At 35.4% G+C, this 20,867-nt stretch overlaps 1 protein-coding gene and 1 pseudogene across 2 annotated transcripts in view; both read left to right on the plus strand.

Moving 5' to 3' along the window:
- Positions 1–20,867, plus strand: part of LOC147386370 (HIPL1 protein-like) — a 36,635-nt gene that overhangs the window by 7,743 nt on the left and 8,025 nt on the right. Inside the window, exons 7-9 of one of the 2 annotated variants that reach the window (XM_086422402.1) lie at positions 77–249; positions 337–570; positions 997–1,065. The gene's annotated coding sequence lies outside the window, so the exon portion shown is untranslated. The remainder of the gene's footprint in view (positions 1–76; positions 250–336; positions 571–996; positions 1,066–20,867) is intronic. The other variant, XR_015171728.1, reaches the window with a different exon arrangement.
- Positions 127–20,681, plus strand: LOC147386371 (pentatricopeptide repeat-containing protein At5g48910 pseudogene; annotated as a pseudogene).

The raw sequence follows: 20,867 nt of genomic DNA on the forward strand, positions 1-20,867 counted from the left end.
TACATATATATATATATATATATATATATATATATATATATATATATATATAGATGCAAATAATGATTTTAAATAGTGTGGTGTAGAATGACAGATGAGCTGGTTGGCGGCCTCAACGCCATCCATATGAGCACCGTAGTTCTTGATAGATGGGAGGAGAGACTTCTAGATATCTTCAATGAACGCCCTTACGATATGTTCGATGCTACATTAACTGCTATTGTCTAACAATTCCCCATAGACATCAAGGTACTAATAAAATTAATTTAATATCTTTTTTCATTGTACAAAGATTACTCTAAACTGAACAAGAAGTTAAAATTTTGAGTGTTGTAGCCCTTCAAGGACATGATCGAAGGATTGTGAATGGATACAAGGAAATGTTGGTACCAGAATTTTCAAGAGCTTTATCTCTATTGCAACTATGTGGCTAGAACGGTTGGCCTAATGAGCGTTCCTGTTATGGGAATTGCACTTGAATCTCCAACTTCTATCCACAATTTATGAAGCTGCGTTCTATTTAGGTATCGATAATCAACTTACTAACATCCTCAGAGATGTGGGAGAAGAGTAAGTCTATATTATATATCCTATTTTGTGTTTCCTTTTTCAAAATTTTTTTTGTAAAATTCTCCTCTTTACATTGCTTTGAGAGGGAGAGTGTGTCTACCACAAGATGAGTTGTAGAGTTCGTTTTTATATGATTTTCTTACCAAAGAAGATTGAATATATACAAAATAGAATTATTAGTTTTATATAGAGGATTCAATGTCTCAGATTATTGATCCTGCATGTGTATCCAATGTCAGAAAAGAGCACTAATTTATTATTGTTACTTTTCTTTTTCCTGGAAACTATGAAAATAATGTAAAGATTTTGTAGGATTTTATTCTAAATACATCATGTAATTTGAAAGTTTGTTAACAATTGTATATTGCTTGTTGTCCCATTACTTTCCTGCTACTTCCATTAATTCACTTGTTCCTTATTTTACAGAAAGAGATTGCCCAGCTTACATGTGAATGTGAACGCCACATTGGAATACAATCTGGTGGGATGGACCAGGTGAGATATCTCTTTCTTCATGCTTATAGTTTTGATGGATTTCTTTTTCTACCCAAGAAACTAGAGAGAGGAAATGATGCATGCATGCCCTCTTTTGAAATATAATGTTTTTTTTTTTTTTCATTCTAAGTTTCCAACTTCCCAAGGAGGGGAGTCTGTTAGTGGTGTATGTTGGTTTGACATTTGAATGAAACATAAATATTTGGCTTCAGGTCAATCTTTATTTTTTCTCACTGTGTTGTCGAAGGTGAATGTGTCAGCTTGCAAAGTTGGTTTAAGTATGTGAGGGTTGATACCATGACCTGGGTTCAATGCCTGTCTTCACATACTAATGACTAACCTAACCACTAAACATGCTTGCTTATAAAAAGAAACTGTATTGTCAAAGGTGACTGCTTTTTTTATGGAACTTAGGTTATATACTTGGCTTTTTAGGTGACTGCTTAGATAACCTTAAAATCTAAGTATTCACCTGTAATGTTTGGTTATAGTCAATACAAGCTTCTCGGAACATTGTGAATATGATAAGCTTACTGTTGCAAGCTTATAGTATATTACATTATCTGTATTTTATTTATGGTGCCATACATTCATATATGCATTTATAGTGAAAATATTTGTGAATGCGTAATTTGTTTTTCGATTTCGTAGATGCATGTTTGGTAGATTGTAGTTTATGTTTGGTAAAATATTCATTTACAGGTTGTGGTATTTTTTTTATAAACAAGTGATAAGTGAAATTTGTAGTGCCAATAGCAGCTCTTTTTCTTTATATAATTGTAGGTTTTATTTTGGAATGAATATTTTATAATTTTTTTATAACATTAGAGGCGGTTTTGAACTGTCTCTAATGTTGTTTTTTTTTTTTTTAAAACTAATTTGTTTTTGTCAATATAGTCTTGACTCCTGAATAAAGATGTTAGTTTAAACTATAAACATGTGCAGTTCTTTGGTGATTTACTTATGTATTAGTACGGGATTATTAAAAGTTAGTGTGGCAATAGCAGCTCTCTTATATTATTTATTTTAAAGTTTTCAATCTGTACAGGTTGGAGGACACAGGTTAAATGCATATATATATATATATATATATATATATATATATATATATATATATATATGAAAAAAAATTACAGTAGTGGATACAAATTCCATCTTTATATATTGTTTTTGAAGGGTATATAATAATTTAAAAAAAAAAAAAAAGAGCGTATAGCAGCGGATTTTAATATCCGCCGCTATATGTATTATATATATTTTTTTAAAAATTGACCTATTGCAGCGGATCTTAATAGCCGCCACTATATGTGTTATATTTTTTTTAAAAAAATTGACCTATTGCAGCGGATCTTAATATCCGCCGCTATATGTATTATATTCTATTTATTAAAAAATTGACCTATTGCAGCGGATCTTAATATCCGCCGCTATATGTATTATATTCTATTTATTAAAAAAATTGACCTATTGTAGCGGATCTTAATATCCGCCGCTATATGTATTATATTCTATTTGTTAAAAATTCGACCTATTGCAGCGGATCTTAATATCCGCCGCTAAATGTACTACCTGCAACAGCGGAATACATTATCCGCTGCTATAGTTAGCGACGGAGGAATCAACGACGGATCTTTGGTTCCGCTGCTCATCGTCGCAATAGCTTTTACCGGCGGAAAAATCCGCCGCTGTAGATAAAAAATGTTGTAGTGAGATGAGACAATAAGGGGGACATGCCATTGGAGTTTTGAAAGCAGTACGATATGCCCACAATGCATCATTTAATTGCGAAGTCCAATCCTTTTGTGAAGGATTTACTATTTTTTCAAGAATGATCTTAACTTTGCGATTGGAGATTTCAACCTGTCTACTCATTTGAGGGTGATATGGAGTGGTGACCTTGTGAGTAATAACGTATTTACGCATGAGACTTTTGAAAATTCGATTACAGAAATGCTTACCTCCGTCGCTAATGATCGCCCTTGGGGTACGAAACGAGCAAATACGATATTTTTAAGGAAGTTGACAATGACTTTGTGATCGTTAGTCCGACATGCTGTTGTTTCTACCCATTTAGATACGTAGTCGACTGCGACTAAAATAAATTAGAATCCATGCGAAATGGGGAAGGGTCCCATGAAATTAATGCCCCAAACATAAAAAATTTCAATGATCAAAATGGGTTGTTGAGGCATTTCATTCCTTCGACTAATCTTTCTTAAATGTTGGCATCGATCACTAGACTTAGTGAAGATATGAGCATCACGAAAAAGTGTTGGCCAGTAAAAACTGCATTGCAACATTTTTGTTGCTGTTTTCTTACCGTCAAAGTATCCACCACAAGCGTGGTTGTGGCAAAAATCGAGTATATGTTTCTGATCCTGGTCAGAAATACACCGACGAATTATTTGATCTGGACAGTACTTAATAAGTACATGTCATCCCAAAAGAACCATTTAGCTTGAGTGAGAAATTTTAATCGCTCTTGTTTCTTCAATGAGGTCGGTGTTTGTCCAGTTACTAGATAATTGACAATGTCAGCGTACCAAGGTGTATCCATATTGGAGATTGACATCAGTTGTTCATCTGGAAGTTCTCAGAAATTGGGATGGAGTCGGAACTTGTTTCAACTACCAGTCTGGATAAGTGATCGGCAACCACATTCTCACATCTTTTCTTATCTTGGATTTCCAGATCAAATTCTTGTAGTAAAAGAACCGATCGGATTAACCTTACTTTTGCATCCTTCTTGGAAAGAAGGTATTTTAATACTGCATGATCTATGAAGATTATAACCTTGGATCCTATTAAGTAGGAGCAAAATTTTTCCAGAACAAAGACTACTGCTAGCAGTTCTTTCTCTGTAGTTGAATAATTTAGTTGGGCATCATTCAACGTTTTGCTCGTATACTGGATAACATGAGGGATTTTGTCAATTCTTTACCCCAGTACAGCACCTATTGCATAGTCTGAAGCATCACACATCACCTCAAAGGGCAAATTTCAGTTTGGTGGTTGGATGATATGTGCTGTTGTTAACTCAGTTTTGAGTTTGTCAAATGCGTTTAAACAGGTGATAGAAAGTTTAAAGTTTGCATCTTTGGATAATAAGTCGCATAGAGGTTTGAAAATCTTTTCAAAATCCTTAATGAAGTGCCTGTAAAAACCTACATGCCCTAGGAAAGAACGGAATTCCTTCACAGTTTTAGGGGGAGGTAGATTAGCGATAAGGTTAATTTTTGCCTGATCTACCTCAATTCCCTTGTGGGATTATGATGTGTCCCAACACAATTCCGGAAGTGACCATGAAATGACACTTTTCCCAATTTAACAATAGATTCTTTTCATGGCATCTAGCTAAGACTAACTTTAAGTGATGTAGACAATTATCAAAATTAGATCCGAAGACTGAAAAGTCATCCATGAAGACTTTAAGAAAATTTTCTACCATATCGAAGAAAATGCTCAACATATATCGTTGAAAAGTTGCAGGAGCATTGCAAAACCTAAATGGCATGCGTCGATAGGCAAAAGTCCCGAAGGGACATGTGAAAGTTATTTTTTATTAATCTTTAGGGGCAATCGGGATCTGGTTGTACCCCGAATGTCCATCAAGAAAGCAGTAGTAGGCGTGTCCAACTAGGCGTTCGAGCATTTGATCTATGAATGGGAGAGGGAAGTGATCTTTTCGTGTCATAGAGTTCAACTTCCTGTAGTCTATACAAACTCGCCACCCAATTTGGATACGGGTTAGTAGTAGTTCATTGTCCTTGTTGGTCACAACGATGACACTGAATTTCTTTGGGACTACTTGAACAAGACTTACCCATTTACTATCTGAGATGGGATAAATAATACCTGCATTTAGCAATTTGAGGACTTCTCCTAGGACAATCTCTTGTAAGATCAGATTCAATCTCCTTTGCGGTTATCTCGAGGTTTGTAGTTATCCTCGAGGTGTATTTGGTGCATAACCATAGAGGGACTGATGCCCTTGATATCAGCTATAGTCCAACTAATAGCTTCCTTATGTTCCCGAAAGACCTCTAATAACTGCTCTTCTTCAAACTTTTTTAAGTTGGGTGATAAGATTACAAGAAAGGTTTTGGCCTTCCCTAAGAACGTATATTTTAACGTGTTAGGCAACTGTTTGAGTTCAGGTTTAGGAATCTCTTCAATTGAAGGTTGGGATGAAGATGTGGGGAGACTTTCTATTTTAGGTTGTCAATTTGCAAAGTCCATCTCGGGGACAGATTTTAGGAGGGCATTTACCTCCTTGATGGACTGTTCTTCATCAAACTCGAGGTCAAATTGACCTAAGTTTTCTTCTAGCAAGTCAATGTTCTCCGCATCCTGGAATGTTCTGCTGACCAATGTATCAATCATATTGACCTACTCCATATTATCCATGTCAATGGATTGACACTTGTTGTGGAAGACATTCAATTTTACTTTCATGTCTCGAAAGACTAAGGTTATGATCCCTTTTCTACATCTGATCACAGCATCAGATGTGGCTAAGAATGGTCAACCCAAGATTACTGGAACATGATTGTCTAGGTTTATGACGAGTTCAGTGTCATGTACCACAAAATCAACGAGAAAATATAAGTCTTTAACCTTGATTATTACATCCTCCACAACCCCTTTGGGAATCTTGATTGATCTATTGCCAAATTGAGAGTGATATCTGTAGGTTTGAGTTCCCCCAAACCTAGTTGTTTATAGACAGAAAAGGGTAGAAGATTCACATTGACCCTTAGATTTAGCAGACATTTCTCAATCATTGTTTCTCCTATATGCATAGAGATTGTTGGACAGCCTGGATCCTTGAATTTAGGCACTATTGTCTGTTGAATCAGACAAGATGATTGGGCTGCATTGTAGCCTCTTTAGGCACAAGGATTTTTCTTTTTACCGTAGTGAGATCTTTAAAGAACTTAGCATATGAAGGAATTTGACAGTTTAATCTGAACATTTTTGAAAACTTTAAGAATACCTTCTAATTGCTTTTCCTTTTTATTGTCTGCTAATCTATATGGAAATGGAGCCTTGAGAATGGTAATTTCTTTTTCCATTTGAGTATGAGTTTTTTTTTGTTGGTTCTCTTCCTCTGTTGAAGGTGCACTTTGGATGTCTTCTTGTATTAGGACCTCATTGGGCATGTGTACTTGGTTATCCACTAACTTACTAGAACGTAATGTGTGGACTGCTTGAACAGAATTATTAGAAGAAACAGGTTGACTTGCTATTTCATACTTTACTTTTGAGACAGTTCCTCTTGGGTTAGGCATAATTTGACTTGGAAATTGACTTTTGTTTCTCTCCCCAAGAGAGAGCGATAATTTCCCTAGTTGAACCTCAAGATTTTTAATTGATTATTTATGCCTCTGACTCTTTTGATCCTGGTCCTGCATGAATTTTTGTTGTTGCTTGAACATCTCTATCACCATTGTTTCTAATGCAGAGTTTGTTTGTACAACTGGGGGAGAATCGTTGGTCATAGGGTCGACAACAATCGCCTTTTGATCAGACGTGTGGGGTGAAGAGTAAGATGCTTGTGGAATCAAAAGAAGATTCGCATTGGATTGAGACTGCCTATTATAACCTTTTTGAAAACCTGGAGCACCACCCTATTAGATAGGTTCGTTCTGATGATAGGAGAAGTTGGGGTGAAACCTATTGTCAGGGTGGTAAGTTTGATTGTACGAGTTTGAAGTGCGTTTCTTAAAAGTGTTATATGACCCAATGGTATTGGCTTCTTCTGTAGTGGCCATAGAACAGTTCTCTGTGAGGTGGTCAAAAGTTTCGCATATGTTACATGCGAAAGGCATCTTTGAATTTACTTGGAGTGCAGAATGTACCTTTTATTGGCTAGTTTTGATGCTGAAAACATCAAATTTTTTATTTAAGTTTTGCATAGTACTAACCAGAGTATTCATTACGTTTTTGAGATCAGGATCACTTTTGATCTCGTATGTTCCTGGTTTATTTATTCCAAAGTCACTCCTATCAGAGTCTCCTAAATTGGTGCTCCAGTTTCGAGCATTTTCAACAAGTTCTACAAGGAAATCGTAAGCTTGATTTGGGGTCTGATTCATGAATTTTCCCTTGTGCATAGACTCCAAAAGGATATGTTGTGCTGTCGTAAGACCACGATAGAAGAAATTTACTAATTCGACTTTATCAATCCCATCATGTGGGCATTTTACAAGTAGGTCATGAAATCTTTCCCATGTTTTAGAAAATTCTTCATCGGCTTTGCCTTTGAAGTTCATAATGACATTTTTGATTTGTTTTATTTTTTCCATTGGAAAGAACTTAGCCATGAATTTACGGGATAACTTATCCCAAGTAGTGATCGAGTAAGAGGGCATCTAGTTCAACCATGCTGCTGCATGATCTTCTAGAGATAGAGGGAACAACCTTAACTTGACATTTTCATCATCGAGGTGATCATTTTGAAAGATTTGACATATGGTCTGAAATTTATTCAAATGGTTAGGGTTGTTCACTCTCGAACCCATGAAACTTAGGGAATTTCGAATTATGCCACATTAGTTGTTGGCAAGACAATACAAGAAGGGGGAATGACTATAGTGGGTGCAAATAACTCTTTAAGAGTTCGTTGATCTTCTTGGATTATTTGAGGTAGGGCAATCGGTTGAGCCATCTCGGGTGGCTAAGAGATAGGTGATGAATTAAATTCTCTTCTAATCCCTTGAAGTGGATGAGATCTTATGATCTCATGATCAAATGGTTCAAGTGGATTCTTTTGAGATCTCCTACCTAACATGCACTAATGATGAACACAGATAGTAGGGAGGAATTTCACACGTACTTGATGGGTTCCTATTAGACTAGATAGCTCCTAATTGTTTCAAAGGGATAGCTTGAGCCTCCAACCCAGTTATCTGAAATCAAAATCAGTCAGTTTAATCCCCAGATGAGAGGTGGCGTACGATGCTGAGCAAGGGCACTCTTAAATCACCTCTTCGTCTAGAATAGACGTAGTCTATCCCCCTCGTACAGTAGGGTATAGCAAGCAAGACTTCGCTTAGGTACTGACTTCGATCAAGAAGTGCAATTGGTACAACTTAGGCTAGCTTTGCCTATTGAGCTCGATGGGACCTATGGTAAAGTCTAATAAGATTTTAATTAAATTTGATCTTGTGTGAATTAATTTCCTAATAGGGCAAGAATGCGGTGATGAAATCCGATTCTTATCTTGTTTGTGCCATCCTTGTAAGGGTGCCCTTTTTACTATTGTGCAATCGGAAGTGTGCAGTTAACTCACTCAAATTCAATACAGAAACACACTTGGAAGGGATGCGTGGGGGTTTAGAGTTTTACCTCCCATTCTAGACGAGCGTTGATCAATTTGAGTCGATTTGGGCCACCGACACCAAACTCGGTGTACGAACCCGAAGAGCCGAGACATTTACGTCCCACTGTCGTCCTCCCTTAATTCTATTACAATCTGTGCCTTCTCAGAATAATTAAAATTAAATTAAAATAAATTAAAACTTCTAAAAATAAAATCCTATAGTAGTTCTACTTAAAATAAAAATTCCTGCTTTTCGTCAAAAAATCGGATCCAGGTGGTGGAATACAATTTCCCAACCACGTTGCTCCTTGTCGAATCTTTCGACTGAAAACAGAAGACAAATCAAAATTAGAATTCTAGAAAAATTATATGTTCATTGAAATCCAGAAGTCTGAAAAAAATTATGCAAAAATTTAAAGTGCGAATCTCGAGGTTTGATTGCAGCGCCACAGTTGACCTAGGTGGCGCGGAAATTTTTTGAAGAAATTGACTCAAATTTTAGGGTTTTGTTCGTGCTGACTTCAGGAATTTAGCAGTATTATTTTTGGATTTTTCTGAAATAAAAATTTTAATCGACAGAAAACCAAATCAGATTTTTGGATAAAAAAATATTGAATTACACCGTTGTCCTCGACAGCGACGCTAATTTGTTCGAGTTGTAGATGATAATAAAATAAAGAACAAAAGAAAACCTTGGCAAGCAAGGGTCAAACCACAGAGACAGCGTTAATCCAAATAATTTTTACTTCAAATACAATTCGATTTTAACAAGTGATTTAAAAACAATTGCGAGAGAGATTTATCTAAAACAAACTACTGAAATAAAAACTAAAAAAATTACGATAGAGAAGTATAGATCAATTGGATCCACCTTCACAATCTTTATCAGTGAATTCTGGTTCTCTTTTTATCTCGATCCACTAAACAAAATTAATGTTTGTGGATCGAAAAATCAAGCAGTTAAAATATAAACGAGATCAAAAGTATGCAATAATTTAGGCAGAGCTTATTAGATAAACATTAGCTGTTCTCTGTGAAGTATGATTCTTTTTGAACTTATCAAAGAAAGAAACCATCAAAACTATGAGAAACATTTAATATTCAACCTAATAATAAAAACCTATATTATCTCAATAACTCAGGCTGAGATTATTAGATAAACATTGACTGTTCTCTATAAAGTATGATTCTTCTTGAACTTATCAAAGAGAGAAGCATCAGAACTTTGAGAAACATTCAATGGTTAGCCTAATAATACAAACCTAACATTATCACAATAAAACTATGAAGCAATTTGAGAATAATGAAAATATTGACAAATCTTGCTTCGACTTTCTCAACCGATCTAACGAAAATTTAGCTAACAATCAGCACAAGAATAATAAAGCAAAGCCTTCTTACAACTTTCATCAAATTAAAAAAGAAAAAATATAAAAACCTAAACTAAAAGAAAGAGAATTTGACCTCCGGGGGGAATTGGAGATTTCCCAAAAGATCTTCTTCCCTTTGGTTTGGTCTTCTATTTATAGAGAGACCAGATTAGGATTTCCTGGGTAATTAGGATTTCGGAAACATTCTGTGATTACAAAAAATATTAAAGTCCTACTTCAATACGAATGTCTTTCAGCTGCCAAGCTTTAGTATAAATTTCGAGGCTTGACCTTCTTAGTTGACAGCGTCGTCATCGTTGACCATGGCGCCACGGTAAAGTTTTGGTTAATTGATTTGACTTTTGTTCCACAGTCTTCTTTTGGATCCTGGATTACAGTGGTAACTTCAGATTTTCCTAATTCACTTTGAAACTTCACGAATAATTCCTGTTACATATAAATAACAGTAATTAGTTTTGAATTACATAATTAAATGGATAATACGAATTATTATGGACTAACAATGATCTATATGCAATTAGAAAGTTTAGTATATAATTTACTGATAAAGTCTATGTGATTAGGGCTCTAGAAACGACTTTCTAGACCCTGATTAGGTGTTATAGAATCATAAATCTTTTTCATGTGTATCTCGAGACAAATGATCTATAATTTTGTGATGGGTGTGTCTAAAAAGAAGAGTGTCCGATTATCACGGCTCTTATTAGTAATTTTATTGGGAAAATTACTTCATAGTCCCTAGTGCTAACTTTTCTTTCAATTTAGTCATTAATTTTTGTGAATTATCAAAATAGTCCATTTAGTAAATCCCTCTTTTCAAAATAGTCCCTAAATTCCATTCTAGAAATTTGCATGATTGAAATGTCTACATTGCCCTAAACATTCAAACTCATCATTTTTCGTTCAAAAGAATTAGATTTTTGGCATCCCTATTGAGTTTCAGAAACTCTAGTCCGACAAAAAGGATTTGAGAAGGAAGAAGAAACCATTTTCAAGGATTTTTCCAAGCATTTTGAAGATGTATGTAAAAAAACTAAGGTTTTTCAATTCTCTTGCTTCATTTTTGAATAAAAAATGGTCAATGTAACACCCTGGATTTTCAACTCATATCTCGAGGAAATTAAATGGTGAGATTTGGAGAAAAATATCGAAAGAGAGACTTAGAATAAAATACTCGAATATTGTTATGATTAATTTCAAGGAAAATCGACTTCGCCATTAGATTCAAAATGATCGAAATATATACATTAGCTTGTAAGCAAGTTTGAATTCAAGTTCGGATGGAAAAGTTAACCAATCCTCGAATTTCGTGTTGAATAGGATCCAAAATAGAAAAATTTTGTTAGAGGGAGAATCATGAGGATTCGACCACATCATTAGGTTTGCAACAAAAAATTATTTGAAATGGTATACTCGTTCATCATTTTTCGAGTCCGGATAGGCAAGTTACGGTTGAAACTAGAAATAATAAGAAAATTACAAGTATGCCCTCGCCCTTGTTATAAAATAAAATTTATTTTCTTTTAAGTCACTCTCTTTCTTCTGCAAAGCACCCAAACTCGGATTTTTCTCATACCTAGGGTTCTCTTCTCTTCTCCTCAAGATCCGTTGAGAACGAATGACCGTTGAACCCCAACGAAGAAAACAAAGTTGTCGGCTACAACGATAGCTACAACCTCACCCTCTTTGTTAACCCATTCACGTCCGTTTCCTCACCCTCCACCAAAAATCAGTAAGTACATTAGGGTATCATCAAACTCGAAGCTTCACTTTGTTAGTAGAGGCTCATCTTCTAGTGTAGAAGTAAAGATGAGTGTCGTCGTCGAAAGAGTTGCAAACCCTCGCCCTCTTTGCATCAAACTCAGCTCAACATCTACTCTTTCACCACCAACCTTGATCATTGTGCGAGTTTATTACGTTCGACGTCCACAAACCAAGTAGGGGACTTTCGATTCCTATTGGTAACTTTAGGTTTCCAAAATGTGCATTTAGGTTTTGAAATAAAACTTATTGTTTGCATTTAAATCGTAGAAATTGGTGTTTAGTTTCAAATTCATGGTAGAAGTAGATGTTTTGATGATGTTTTATCAAGTTTTAACTACAAACTTGTGGGGGTTGAATGGTTCGAAGAATGGAAGAAGAAATTGAAAAGGAGATCGAAAAACTCGAAGTTTCGAGTGAGGTTCAGGACTATCGGTGGGAAGGATCGGTGCCACCGGCACCTGCCGAAGGCATTCTGTTGACCGATAGAATGAGGCTTCTGCCACTAACAAAATCAAGAACCGCGAGAAAATTGTTCTGTCGACAGTAGCCATCGGTCCCACAGACACCTACCGATGAGCATTCTGTCAGTTCCACCAACAGCATCCTGATTCTGCCGTCGACACCCACCGATAGAAACAGTTTTCTTTAGAACTGAGTTCTAACTTTTGCCTTGACCTCCCCATTGCCTATACTTGATTTTCCACCCTTCATTTCATTAAAAACATTTAAGTAAATGTCCAATTACTTTAAGTTCTTTAATGAAATTAAGGTTTTACCCCCCATTTCAGAACAATGGGAATGGTTTCAAGATCTAAATCTCAAAGGATCAAAATCTGAATTTTAGTTTCAAGAACAAAACGTAGATTTCGACGTTTTCTGCAAATTTTCAAATGTAATAACTTTCGCATTACTTTGAATTAGATTATAAAAACTATATGGTGTCGAATCTCGTGATAGAGACTTTCATTTCGAAAAACCCATTTTCAATTTTGAAAACTTTGAAAATTTGAGTTTCCGACACTTAGCCAAATTTTCACCAGCTTTCCTTATTTTTAACAGTTTTGGTCCCATACATCGTCGGGACCTTGTTTTGAATAAATTTTGATGATTTTCGATGGAAAGACCAAGAATGACTTTAAAGTATTGAAAATGAATGATTTGATTTGGAAAGACGAAAAGTGAGAATATCGAGAGAATGGAAAAATGGATGAATCGGTAAAATGTCAGAGTCATACCCAAGGGGTGATGTCTGCATTTTACATTGTATGTTGTATGTAGGTTGGTGAAAGGATATCCAGGTTATTAATGAAAGGGTTGCATGTTTATTTACGATTATGTTAGCGCATGCGCTGAGTACTGTTATTTATTTTTCGGCCGGGTGGTCACAGTTGCATGGTAGGAATTGGATATCCATTCTCAACCCTGTTTTGTAAATTTCTCTTTTGTTTTAAATGAAAAATCATATATATATATATATATATATATATATATATATATATATATATATATATATATATATATATATATATAGTTATTTTGTGAGCTGTTAAAGGGTTTGTGAATGCCTGAAGGGATAGTGCGTCACATCATCCGAAGGGGTGCACTATCCTAGGATGTACGGTAGGGACCACCAAGCTCATATGTTGTATGGGACGCGTATGAGAGTAGAGTCACAATTGGAATCCGAGTCCATTCCTTTCTTATCTTTACCAGTGAACGTGTATTGTAAAGGTGGTCGTATACAAGTGGAGTGCTATTTTGAGAATCACATGCATGCTTGATAGGCATAGACGAAGATGATTAGTCAGTGATCACTAACAATCTAGTAGTAGTCAAACGTTCTGACACATCAAAAGGAGACCCATTACTTACGGTTACGTTAAACGACTAGCCTGAGTTAGATAAATGATCTCGCAGCGACTAGCCACAAAATCAAGAACTACAATGTTATTGAGGAATATCATTGTAGACACCCCATTTTTGCATTCGCCTGATTAATCAACTCGTCGACCCGATCGCAAAGGTTCCCAATGATGGATGTCTATTCCAATGCTTTATTTTGTTACCAGATATGTTTCAGAAATCCAGATGAGGTATCTCGAACTGACAAAACTTAGAAACCACGCTACGCTAGGAAAATACGACCCCAGAAACATAGAAATCATCATCTTGCAAATCAAAAAGAAGCTTCACGATAAAAATCACTAAAATTACCAAATTACCCCTACATCAAAACAACCCTAGAGCCTGCATTACACTTAGGAAAACCCACTCAAACACATTAAACAACAAATCGAAACCAAGTAAACCACTTCGCCAATTTTCACAAAATTTGACAAAATTACGAAAATACCCCTCATAAAGTTCACAATCATTTCATACAAAAAACTTCATAAATAACAAAAACCAACATTCCCATTAAATTCCTTACGAAAAACTGATTCCAAAACATCTTGGAACATTGAAAAACGACTTAAAACGTAAAAAATCCTCTCCGAAGGCAAAACGGTAATTTCACAATTTTCATAATTAAAAAATTTGAAATTAGTAAATAAAATATTAAATAATTAAAGTGAAACATTAATGAAATTAATTTAAAAAGTTGAACCTAAAAAATCGATTAATTGGACTCTCAGGCAAAATTGTTGAGGGTTCGTGGGATATTTCTTTAAGGACCCCTCCATTTGGGGGTCCAAAGAATTAAAGATATAATAGAAAGGGGTTCTCTAAAAATTTAAAATCAATCAAGCAAGACTAAAGTCAAGATATTAAAGTCAATCAAATAAGACCAAAGTCAAAATAAAAGTAAATCAAGCAAGACTGAAGTCAAGGTCCATCAAGTGAGACTGAAGTCAAAATTAAAGTCAATCAAGCAAGACTGAAGTCAAAATTAAAGTCAATCTCATAAGACTAAAGTCAAAATCCTAATCTAAACTAATCAAGTCAATCTCATAAGACTAAGGTCAAAACCCAAAATCCAAATCCTAATCTAAAACTAATCAAGTCAATCTCATAAGACTAAAGTCAAAACCCTAAAACCCTAAAGACTAAGTCAAAACCCTAAAAGAAACCCTAATCAAACCCTAATGCTTCTAAAAACTTTATAAATAGGAGCCTCCACACCCTATTTTCGTATCAAAGAAAAAACCCTAGAAAAAGTAGGTGAAGAAGCCTCCACAACCCCTCCAAAACCCTAATTTTGAAGTCCCAACTCCTTACCTAACACCCCTACTTCGATTTTAGCCTAAAAAAACACCTAGAAACCTTTCAAAAACACTCCAAAAATCCATAATAAATTCAAAGCATCCAGATCCAAGAAGGAGATACCTTGCCTCGGAGATCAGAAATCAGATCCGGAGACAGAACGAAGCAAGGAGTACGGTACAAGGAACTGTTTTTCAGATCTGAGGGAATAATACTTTTACAGATCGAAGGTAAGGTTTTTTTTTATTATTTTTTTATCTAGGTTTTATCATTAGCGATGTAGTTATATTTGGAATAAGTAGAGACCGGTATTGGCCAGGCGGGGTTGGTGCCTAACACCTTCCAACCCCGTAACATGATCTCCGGATTCAGATTTCTATAGTAGATTAGTTCCTTTTTATCCATTTTAGAGTCAGTTTGGTTCCTAGACCACAATAACTAGGTTGCGACTCCCAAACCTCAAGGGTCAAAAGCGGATCCGCGCACCCCGCGGATTGAGGGCGCTTTCAATCATGTCCCGACTGGGAACGATCCAGTCGTGAATCCCAACGCTCAGATTCCATTACTCCACCACTTGTACTATGTATCTATTGTTATATTTCGAATTATAAACTGAAAAGCATGTCTATTATTTCAATGCTGCCAACGATATTTGCATAAAATGAAAAATGTATAATGAGTATGGATGATTGATGCTATGTGTAACTTTTAAACTGTTTAGTTGCTCATTCCTGACTATATGTACCAGTTGATCGTATTTTATTCTATAAAACCTTACATGTATTAAAATGTTCAGTATGTTTTATTCGATTATGTTTAGGAAGGGTTACTAGTAGGAATTGATTGTGGACCTACTGGGTAACCATTGTTATTCACCCTTTTCTTCTATTTTTTTTAGTTGTAGAGCCGGTGCTTGGGGAGATGAGTGTTGAGCCATTGACTGAGGAACATCTGGTTGGTCAGATCGACGACCAGTGTCCATTACTTGGTGAGTATTGGGGTTACTTCCCTTAGGAGTTTGTTCGTCCTAGGAAGTATACATAGTATTTTGGGCCGAGTGCTAGGATATGTTAGAGTGAGGATGGACTTTTGTAAGCCTGTATATTGTTAAATCTTCCGTTCTCTGATCTATTTACATGTTAGCTGTATTTAGTCTTCTGTTGTTATCCCTGTAATTACATCTTTATATACAAGTTTTGTTATAACTTGGATTATCAGGTTTTGTGTTCCGTTGAATGCTAATATAAACAAAAGAGACCATGCCGAAATTTCGAGGTGCCACCTAGTACGTTGAGATTTGGCATTGGGATTTGTGTTAGCGTTCGGCGGGGCGTCACAGTCAAGGATGGTGTTGAGGTTTGTCGAGTTTGGTAGTACTGGTCAAGAAGGAGGTATTGTAAATCATGCCATGCCTTCACGCTAGTCGAGCTTGGCATGTAATTTCACTAATCTTATGTAAAACCCTAGTTTGATTTCCTAGGGTATTTATATTTATCATTTTTGGTTAAAGTGTGTAATCTGTAGCTGCAAGTTTTTCTTCATAGTGGAATCGATGTAATTCGTGGATTTACCTTAATCTAGAGGGAACCATGTAAAATCTTTGTGTTTCTTTGTGTAATTAGTATTTGATTTTTCGATTAGTTTTCTTGTTTTGATTGCACATGTTTTCTTAACGACTAATATCAGAGTTAGGTTTTAGTTTTAGTAGGAGTAATGGATGAAGCGAAGGTAAGAATCGAGAAGTTCAATAATTCAAATTTTAGATTGTAGAGGGTGAAAAAGGATTTTCTTTATCAGAAGGAACTTTATCGTCTTCTGGTAGGAAAAAAGAAGAAACCACCAAGCATGATAGATGAAGATTGGGAGATTCTCGATAGGAAAGCCTTGGGTACCATTTGATTATCTCTCGCTTTGTTTGGGACTTTCAATATCTCTAAGGAGAAGACTACAATAAATTTGATATATGCTTTGTCAAGGATGTACGAGAAAGTCTTTGCCTAAAACAAAGTTTTCTTGATAAAAAGGTTATTCAATATGAAGATGGTCGACGATGGTAGTGTGATTTAACATCTGAACAAATTTAATATAGTCACAACACAGTTGACATCCGTTGAGATTATCTTTGAAGATGAAATCAGAACCCTAATGATTTTATTTAGATTACCAAATAGTTGGGATAGTTTGGTAATGGTTGTGAGCAATTTTTTTGGTTCCAAAAAATTAAAGTTTGATGATGTTGTTGGCATCATCTTAATGGCTGGTATAGTTTGGTAATGGCTATGAGCAATTTTTCTGGTTCCGCAAAATTAAAGTTTTATGATGTTGGCGTCATCTTAAATGCGGAAACTCATAAAAAATCCTTGTGATCAGTTGATACTTCAGAGAATGCCTTGAGTGTTGAGGAAAAAGGAAGGAAATCCAATAGGAGAGACTAAAATAAAGCCTGATCAAGTTTGAAAAGGGGCAAGTCTAGAACACCACTAGAAAAAAGAGATGGTTGCTAGAATTAGAGGAAGAAGGGTTATTTCAAAAGGGACTGCAAAGCTACTAAAAAACCTACAGAAATCAAAAATTAAGAAACTAAAAAAAATATGTTAACCTTTCTGATGGTAGTGATTTTGATGTTTTCTTGTACATGTGACTAGGCAAAGGCCTTGGCTTGATTCTAGAATTCCTCAGTCCCTCATTATCCTATTTTAATTCTTTTTAGGCTCCTACTCTATTCATTAACCCAACCCTTATACCATACGATTTAACACATTTACCATTACTTTATAGCTGAATAGTTCATTTTCTAAGGCATGGATACAAATATAATCTAAGTCAAATACAAATGCCTATCGTATTAGAAATAACAACATAAATAAGTCTGGTAGAAGTGTAGGGGTATGCAAATCACACATCAAGTGGAAGGATCATCCTTTTTCTTCAACTTATTCCTAAAAAAATCTATTCCCAATCCAGAATTCGAGTAAATTCGTCACTTCTATAACTAATGAATTTGGTGCTATATTTACAAATTTCTAGATATTAAAAGTGGCAAACTCATGAGTTCGTAGGTTATAAAAGTGATGAATTCACTCGACATACATGTTTTGGGAATTAAAATGAACAGTGTACCGAACTTGAATTTCATCACATTTAGCGCAAGAAATGGAGATTCACCCAAGAAAATAAGTGAATGGTTAACAGTGAGTAAAAGTTGAGGTGCCAATAGAAACTATCATTTTCTCTTGCTAGATTTTTTTTTTTTCAAATTTATGATTTTATATGAGCCTAATCATAAAGTAAACAACTACTGAAATTGTTTGAGAGTGTTATAACGTTGAGATAATAATTTGGGCCAAACCTTTGTAATGTTTTAACAATATGTCTTATTCTGTAATTGGGCTGTGATAAATAATATAAGAAATTGAGGTGTGATAAGTAAAAAAGGGCATAAAAGTAATTTCCTGTGTGAAAATTTCAACACTGTAACAAGTTGTGCATGTTTTGGGAATTAATATCGACTGTATTCCAAAAACAGAATTTTTGCAAATTTAGTGCATGATTTGGAGGTTCAACATTTTTTTTAAAATTTTAAAATTTTTAGTTTTATAGATTTCAATTTTTTGGTTTAGGATTTTATATGAGCTTAAAAATAATTAATATAAACAGCTACTGAAATGGTTTGAAGGGAATGTTGTAATATTAAGATTATAATTTGAGCCAAATCTTTGTTATGTTCGAAGAGTTTGTTTTAATTTTTAAATGGGGTGTGATAAATAATTTAAGGATTTGTGCTGTTCTAAGTAAAAAAAATTGGGGGTGCCAATAGCAGCTCTCAAAGCTAAGGGGTGTTTAGAACGAAATCCCTCTTCATTAAGTACACAAACATGTTCCAAGTAGAGTACAAAATAAGGATTCCAAATTCAGTTATAAATAGATAAAATGAAATGAGCCGTTAATAACGGTCACATACGCTCACACTTTCAAATTCCACACTACTCAACAATACGCTCGAATTCGAGACCCTTTCGCTGCTGGAAAGATCTTACGATTCTGTGCTTTGGCAGAGCATGGAGATCTCGAATAGGCTTGTTTGGTTTTCGATCGAATGGAGCAACCTAATTGCTTTTCTTGGAACACCATTATTGGAGCTTTCTTCGAAAGCAATCACTAATCTCTAGAAGCTTTAGTCATTTCCTGTCAAATGCTTTACGATGAATCAATCGAACCCAATCATTTTACTTTCCCATCTGTTTTAAAAACGTGCGCTGGAATGGGTAGGGTCAAAGAAGGAAGACAGGCTCATGGTCAGATACTAAAGCGTGGTTTAGGGTTAAATTCCGACGAATTTGTTCTAAGTAATCTTGTTCGATTATATGAGATTTGTGGGGTCATGAGTGACTCTCATCAATTGTTTGAAAAAAGCATAATTAGATGTTGTGAGTTTTTGAACAATGGAATTGTGGTTCTTTGGAATGTGATGATTTATGGGTATATTGAAATTAGGGATTTCAATGCTACAAGGGAACTGTTCAATGCAATGGCCCAAAGAAGTGTGGTCTCTTGGAACAGAATGATAGCTGGGTACGCAACATGGGGTTTTCAAGGAGGCCTTGGAGATCTTCCTCACGATGCAAATGGAAAACGCGTCCGAATCATGTGACTTTGGCTAGTGTTCTACCCCGCAATTTCACTTCTAGGGGCACTTGAATTGGGCAAATGGGTTCATTTGTATGAAGAAAAGAATGAAATGGAGGTGGATGATGTACTTGGATCCGCTTTGATCGACGTGTATTCTAAGAGTGGGAGCATAGAGAAGGCAATTCAGGTATTCGAGAGGCTTTCCAGGAGAAATGCCGTCACTGGGAGTACAATCATTGGAGGGTTAGCTATGCACGGTAGGGCTAAGGATGCTCTTGGTTATTTCTTGAAGATGAAGCAAGTAGGAGTAAAGCCTTTGGATATGTGTTACATAAGTGTGTTGAGTGCGTGTAGCCATGCAGAGTTAGTAGATGAGGGAAGATTTGTATTTTGACCACATGGTTAAAATAGATAGGTTAAATCCGAGGATTGAACATTATGGATGTATGGTTGATCTTTTACGTAGAGCTGGATTACTTAACGAAGCCGAGGAAGTTATGCTGGAAATGCCCATTAAGCCAGATGACGTGATATTGAAGGCCTAGCTTAGTGCTTGTAAAATGCATGGAAACACCGAGATGGGGAAACTAGTCGCTAAGTTCCTTATGGAGTTAGATTGAAGTCGATGGATTGATTCACGAGTTTCTTGCCGAAGATGACTCTCAAGCAAGAGCCAAAGAGATCGATTTAATGTTGATGGAAATGGCGGAGCAGTTAAGGTAGATTGGGTACTCACTGGAAACCACACAGGTATTCCTTAACATGGACGAGGAAGAGAAAGAGAGTGCCTTGTACTATCATAATGAGAAGATTGCGAACGCTTTTGTCTTAATTGGTACAAGGCAAGATACAACAATGCGAATAGTGAAGAACCTTCTCACGTGTGTGAGAATTGTCATTCGTCTATAAAGCTTATTTCAAAAATTTATAATTGTATGATAATTGTGAGGGATCAGAATCAGTTCCAACATTTTGAAAATCGGTTTTGTTCGTGTAAGAACTATTGGTGTGTGTCAGCTTCAGTCCCTTAAATTGTTAATCAAGAGGTTGAATATAAAATTATTTATTGATTGAGATTTTGTGTTATATTTTACCATTATATGCATATTTGAAAACCAGTCCTGCGAGGATGGGAGGTTTGTGACATCTTAATAGCAGAGTTGGAAAGTTTGTGAAGACTAGTGAAGAACACTGTGACATCTTCTCACCAACCTTGAAATGGTGGTAGCATATAGAGAGAAATAGTAAACAGAATCTATTCATACTTGGGTACCAAGCAGGGCCTGAATGTATACTTATTACATAGCTTGAAGATTGAAACAATGAGCCACTAGTTGGTGGTATTCAACCATGCTTCTATGGTCAACACTAATAAGATAGTGATGATATTGTTTTTTATTAAATGGTTAATATAAATATTAATGAAATTTTTTTTTATAATCTTTTCTTCCTTAAAATCAGAGGTTGACTTTTGAAGGCAAAGAATTAAG

The sequence above is a fragment of the Akebia trifoliata genome, chromosome 14 (assembly GCF_017979445.1).
Source record: "Akebia trifoliata isolate Shusen 1 chromosome 14, ASM1797944v1, whole genome shotgun sequence".
In the NCBI taxonomy this organism is placed as follows: domain Eukaryota; kingdom Viridiplantae; phylum Streptophyta; class Magnoliopsida; order Ranunculales; family Lardizabalaceae; genus Akebia; species Akebia trifoliata.